A 6,750-nucleotide genomic window follows, 5' to 3' on the forward strand; every position below is an offset into this window, starting at 1 on the left:
GAATACTGGGTGATGATGCCTAAAAAATGAATCTTGGAACACTGAACAAATTAAATTTTTAAAAAAGAGCTCAACATCACTTGGGATCAGAGAAATACAAATCAAAAGCACAATGAGATACCACACCTGTCAGAATGACTAAAATGAAGAAGCCTGGAAATAAGCGATGCTGGCAAGGATGTTGAGATAGTGGAGCCCTCCTACACTTTTGATGGGAATGCAAGCTGGTGCAGTCGCTCTGAAAAACTGAACGGAGGTTCCCGAAAAAGTTGAAAATAGAGCTGCCCTACAATCCAACAATTGCACTGCTAGGTATATATTCTAAAGATACAAATACAGTGATCCCAAGGGGCATGTGCACCCCAATGTTTATGGCAACAATGTCCACAATAGTCAGACTATGGAAAGAGCCCAGATGTCTATCAGCAGATGAATGGATAAAGAATATGTGGTATATATAGATATATACCATGGATGTAACCTAGAGAGTATTATGATAAGTGAAATAATTCAATCAGAGAAAGACAAGTATCATATGATCTCACTCACATGTGGAATTTAAGAAACAAAACAGATTGGAAACATCTAGAGTGTCCATCTCTACAATATGAATCTGTCTAAAACCAGACAATGCAAGATTTTTCAGGAGCTCACATCCTAAGCCACCAGCTCCATTGACTAGAACTTTACAAGTATCTGACAAAAACTGGAGAGATTCAGTGCTCGGTTCAGGGTGTGTGAAGGGTCCAGATTGTTTGAGGAACTTCTTTACATGGTTCCAGCGACCTTCCTAGTCTCCAGAACTTTACATGTATCTAACAAAAACTGGAGAGATTCAGTGCTTGGTTCACGGTGTGTGAAGGGTCCAGATTGTTTGAGGAACTTCTTTACATGGTTCCAGCGACCTTCCCAGTCTCCAGTGTCCCCACATGCACCATCAACAGCCATTTTTTCAGCCAGCAGCTCCTCTAGTCTCCTTATTTTCTTCTCTGGCCCTTTACCTTCTGCCGTATTGTTCTCTCCACATGTGAGTTTTCTGTGAGCCTGGTTACATAGCTCCCTATGTGAGCTTAGTCACATCACCCCCTACCCATCTTCCTACCTAGACTTGCCTGTCCTTTATTCAGTCTCATGAGGTACTGACCCTGACGAAGTTGTCTTAGAGATTTTGTCCATGTTTAGGAATAGGTCTTCTGGTATCAGGAAGAGTGACTGGCATTCCTGAGGTCAAAGGAGAATGTAGAGTAAAAACAGCACTCTCAAACCGAGAAGCAAGATCTGCAAATGGAGCTGTACATCTACTCTGGCCATATATGATCACATTTTCAGGGTGAATGTCATATCTTGTCCTAAGAGCAAGCTAAGCAGCTCCTCTACCTGCATAGAGATTCCTCTCTTTTGGTTTCCCAGAACTCGATCCATACCCAGAATAAGCATACGAGAATATACTACAATTAATCCATGATCTCAGTGATAATTAAAAGCTGATCATCTGATCAAAATCAACAGCCTTTCCATGAGAGAAGAGTAAAGCATACAAGGCATTGGGTGACCAACACACAAAATACAGGCAATTCTGTTGCCTTGACTGGTTCGAGTTCTGGAAACACTCTCAATAGCACGCTTTTCTCTGGAAGAGTACTGTCGGTCTGCTCCTTCTGACCGGTGTAAGTCCAGCAGTTTTCAAATTCATCACACATTGGCATGTAAGTTGGATCAGGTGGCAAAGAGGGTAGTTTCTTTTCTTTAAAGATTTTATTTATTTATTTGACAGAGAGATCACAAGCAGGCAGAGAGGCAGGCATAGAGGCAGGCAGAGAGAGAGGGGAAGTAGGCTCCCCACTGAGCAGAGAGCCCAATGCGGGGTTTGATCTCAGGACCCTGAGACCATGACCTGAGTTGAAGGCAGAGGTTTTAACCCACTGAGCCACCCAGGTACCCCAAAAAGGGTAATTTCAAAGCCAGTTTTCCAGGGCAAGGTGGACAGAAGAAGAGGGCACATGGGTGACAAAAGGAGAGATTATTCATCTTCTGCACCTGGTTCCTCCAGACACCAGCCCAGGTGTCTGGAGGAAAGTGTGGGGAGAGAGCCAACACCCCCCGCCCCCAACACACTTTCACAGGGTGCAACCCACACTGCCAACACTGCCGCTCCCTCCCCTGCTAGCACTGCAGACACCACCCAGATGTGGCCAGATCTTCCTTTTCTTGGTCTTCCTTTCTCTCTTCCTCCTTAGCCTGTCACCACTCAGCCAGCACTTCTGGAGGAAGGAAGGCAGGCAGAGTATGAAGGAGACAAGCAGAACCCTCATGAATCTGTCTAAAACCAGACAATGCAAGATTTTTCAGGAGCTCACATCCTAAGTCACCAGCTCCATTGACTAGAGCTTTACAAGTATCTGACAAAAACTGGAGAGATTCAGTGCTTGGTTCAGGGTGTGTGAAGGGTCCAGATTGTTTGAGGAACTTCTTTACATGGTTCCAGCGACCTTGGCTCCATCAGAGAGCCAGAGTCAATTATATGGTCACTGACTTAAATATTTTGTAAATATTCTACTTGTGATTTCCTTCAGCCCTTTTGTTAAGAGTGTTTAATTTCTACCAATTTGTGAATTTTCCAGTTTTCCTTTTGTTGTTGATTTTTAACTGCATCCCATTGTGCTTGGATAGTTTGTGTGATATCTCTCTTTTTGATTCTGTTGAGTCTTAATTTGTGTTCTGACATTTGGTGCATCCTGGGAATGGTCCCATGTACCCTGGAGAAGAAAGTATATTCTGTTATTTGTGGGTAGAGTGTTCTGTATATGGGAGTCAGATCTAGTTGGTTTTTTTGTTTTGTTTTAGTTTCTCAAGCCCTCTGTTTCCTTAATTTTCTGCTTGTTGCTCTATCCAATTTTGAGAATGGGATATTGAATTCTCCAACTATTATTGTGGGTCTCTCTACTTCTGCATTTCATTCTATGAAGCTTAGCTTCATAGATTTTGTTGATCTGTGATTAAATGCTACTCATTTATAATAGTTACATCTTCATGTTCTATTGAAACTTGGAATCACAGATACTGTTCTTTTTGTCTCTTCTACATTTTTTTAAATTTTAAGTCTATTTTGACTGATATTAGTAGAAATACTCCAGTTTTCCTTTGGTTATTTTGTGCACAGAATACCTTTTCCCATCCTTTCACTGTCAAACTATTTGTGTTTTTTGATAAAGTGAGTCTCTTTTAACTAATGTATAGTTGGATCATCCCTCTGTCACTATTCTGCCAAGCTCTATGCTTTGACTGGAGTATGTTTATGTTCATGTCTTTCTTGAATTTGGGTGAGTTTTCAGCCATTATTTCTTCAAATAATCTCTCTTACTTTTTTCTTTCTCTTCTGTCTGCAACTCCCAAAATGCTTTATGTTATGTCAGTGCTCCAGTAGGCTCTCTTCCCTTTTCTTTAGTTGTGTTCATTTTGCTCCTCAGACTTGATCATTTCAATGGTCCTACCTTCAAGTTCAGCGATTCTTTCTTCTATGTGCTAAAATCTGCTCTTGAACACTTCTAGTAAAATTTTCATTTGTGTTATTGTGCATATCAGCACTGGAATTTCCTTTTAGCTTCTTTTTGTGTTTTGTATCTCTTTGTAAATACTTTATTTTACCCATACCTAATTTTTTGACTTCTTTAATTTTCAGAGCATCATACAGACAGTTGATTTAAAGTCCTTGTCTAGTAAGTTCACCATCTGATCTTCCACAGAACACTTTGTGCTTTTTTTCTTTCTTTTTTTTTCTTTTTAACTTGGAATGGGGCATGTTGTCCTGTTTCTTTGTACACTTTGTGTTTTGTCATTTATGAAAATTGGTCATCTCAATCTTATGATGTAACTCTGAAAATCAGATTCCCCCATCAACATGTTTGTTGTTTGTATTAATTTCCTTATTGTTGTAGGCTATGTGCCAGAAATCAGCCTTAGGTATACACATCACCTCTCCTCATGTCATTTTGAGCCTACACTTTTTTTGGAACATGTGTTTGCTTTCTACATCCCCATTCCTTCCAGTTCCCCCCACCACCACCACCAACCTCAGTGCTGCTCAGTGGGAATCTGAGAGCAGAGTGGCAATACCCCTTTGTGGTCACAGGGTTGAGGACAGAAGACCTGAACTCCTTTTCTCCTGTTCACTCATTACCTCCCTTGTGAGTCCCTGACCTATGACACTAGCACAGGGCCCTACATAAAGGGGCAATGCATGTCTGGTCATGTTTGGCTTGTAAAGTGTTTCCCCCAAATCTACAATGATATTGATGTTTCCTCCCCACTGAGCGCCTTGGGATTCTGGCCTTAGGGCACAGAGAGGTTTCCAAGCCAGAACTGTTGATTTCCAGATCTGCAGCCAGCCCCACAAATATGACGGATGTTCCAGTAAACACACTGCCACTTTCCATGGAGATGGCTTTGGACATGAGTTCTTGTTACTCATTCCTACTGCTTTCTCTGATGTTAGAGGCTGGCTCTTTCCTCAGTCATGTCAAGTGATGTGAATGCCAGAATCTTCAGTCCTGACCACCTCAGGTCCCACTGTCTGCTACCCTTAACAGCTAGATAGGAGCTCTGCTACTCAACCTTAGATCTCATTTCTACCCTGATGGCTGATCCAGGGATTTAATGGTGGCTCACCACATGCTCCAAAGGGCCTCAAGCCCTGCAGCTGAGTCAATGACCTACAACATAACTAAAGCCCCTTCCTGAGCCCAAGACATCTCAGAGGCATCTGGTGTTTTGGTGCTACCTGTCTATACTGCCCATGTGTTTGGAATATGAGTGCAGGGGGTACTCTTCATATTCTTGGTTCCTTGTTCAGGCATTCAAGGCCAATACGTACATATGAAACTCATATAGGAACTCGTGCAGTTTCACGCACATGTGCACGCGCACACACACACGCACACACACATGCACACACACACTTCATAAAGAACTCCCCATGTGAAATGCCTATTAACTTTCCTCTTACCAGCTCCAAGCCCAACCTGAAAGAATTCTGATCACAGCATTCATTCATTCATTCACTCATTCATTCATTCATTTGTCTAGGTATATTCCATGAATGCTTCTGAGCCAAACTCTGTGTTAGGCCTGGTAATCATTTAATGCCAGAAACACAGCACATATTGTCCTAATGCTTCCCATCTCACAGGAAAGACAGACAATAAATAAAACGTAATAATAGTAGTACATTAGACATTGCTGTTACCTATTGCTGGATAACAAATAATCTCCAAATAATACAATCACCTTTTATTCTCTCTCATTGTGTGAGTCAACTAGGCCCAGCAACAGCTCTTCTGCTCTGTGTGACATGGGTTGGGACTACAGTCATCTGGAAATCTGAATGGTCTAGAATATTCTAGAATATGTTGCTTCTCAATGGGGAGTATGCTGAGGCTGTTAAATGCTGCTTATTGCCACTGCGGCCCGTTGGTGCCATCTGGTGTTAATCCAGGTCTTGAAGGCTCACAAGCTCAGGGAGGAAAGAGAAACCAATAGAAGCCCATCTGGAGCCAAATATTGCTTTGTGTGCTCTCAGGACTTCTTCTGTTGTCTAAATTCAGCTTTGCCTTTCTCTGAAGGAGGATAACACCCTCACTATTTTCTCTCTCTCACATCTTTTCTCAGCCTGTGCTAGTCTTCTGCTGCCCCACATAATCACTCAGCACTGTCACCTGGGCCTGCTTCCACCAATCACAAGACTGAGCAGGAAAGGGCCCTGGACCAAGAACAGCACTCTGGAGGAGAAACTCAAAGCCTTCCCTCCTCTCAAGCCCCAAGCCATCCACCCAAGGAGCACAGGGCATCCCTGAAAGACGGGTCCTATTACCTCTTCCTTGAGGCCAGGCAGTGGTCACAAACACAGCACCTTCTCTCCCTAGGTGGCTACATCCCCACTTGCATAACTACCTGTGCACCAGGGCTGTGGTCTGCTTGTTGTCCATGCTCAGCTACAGGCACAGACCCCACCTGCAGCTCAGCCTCCTCCCTCCTCTCCCCTGAGCCAACACTCCTATCTGGAAGGCACATCAGGAAGCTCAGATGACTGTCAGGCAGTCTAGAAAAAGAGGCTCCAGTGGGGTCTGTACATGACCTGAGTCAAGAAAACCCCATGCTCACAGCCCTCCACCCTCATCCCTGACCCAGGTCCTGGTGCACGAGGCCTTTCTTGTTCCTTCCTGGTCCACTCGCACCTGGAATCATAGGTCCTCCCCAAATGCTCCTTGGCTGAGGCTGCCAGAGCCTTCCTGCCCTGTTCCTAGCAGGGACTCCCCGGGCAATTCAGGCAGTGCCTCTTACAACCTTCTTGTAAATGAGGTGTAGGAGATTCTTGAGGCCCCCATCTCTGAGGCTCTCTATCCACCCTCTGCATCCTGAAACTGCCACTGTCATCCCCTCTTCTCCACCTCCCACCTGGAAATGTCCCTGGACCAACCTTGCTGAGCCTGAGAATAGAGAGAAGTAGGGACAAGGTCAGAGCGGGGACCCTCAATCCCCAGTCCTCACCCAGAGCAAGGAGAGGTCATGGGCCCCAGGGACCTTGGCTTTGTGTAGGGCTAAGGATGGATATGCACATGTGGCTCCCATTCTTTCAGCACTCTGACTTCAGCTCCTGTTACAGTGGCTTGTTGTGCCCTCCATATTGTGCAGAGGGAGACATGAGGGACCGCCCATATCCCAGGAGAGCCCCTCCCATCCCACCCACTGCCCAGA

At 44.3% G+C, this 6,750-nt stretch overlaps 1 pseudogene; it reads right to left on the reverse strand.

Annotated features, from left to right (window-relative positions):
- Positions 1-1,159: 1,159 nt before the first annotated feature.
- Positions 1,160-1,683, reverse strand: LOC122906475 (annotated as a pseudogene).
- Between the last annotated feature and the right edge of the window lie 5,067 nt (positions 1,684-6,750).

The sequence above is a fragment of the Neovison vison genome, chromosome 1 (assembly GCF_020171115.1).
Source record: "Neovison vison isolate M4711 chromosome 1, ASM_NN_V1, whole genome shotgun sequence".
In the NCBI taxonomy this organism is placed as follows: Eukaryota; Metazoa; Chordata; class Mammalia; order Carnivora; family Mustelidae; genus Neogale; species Neogale vison.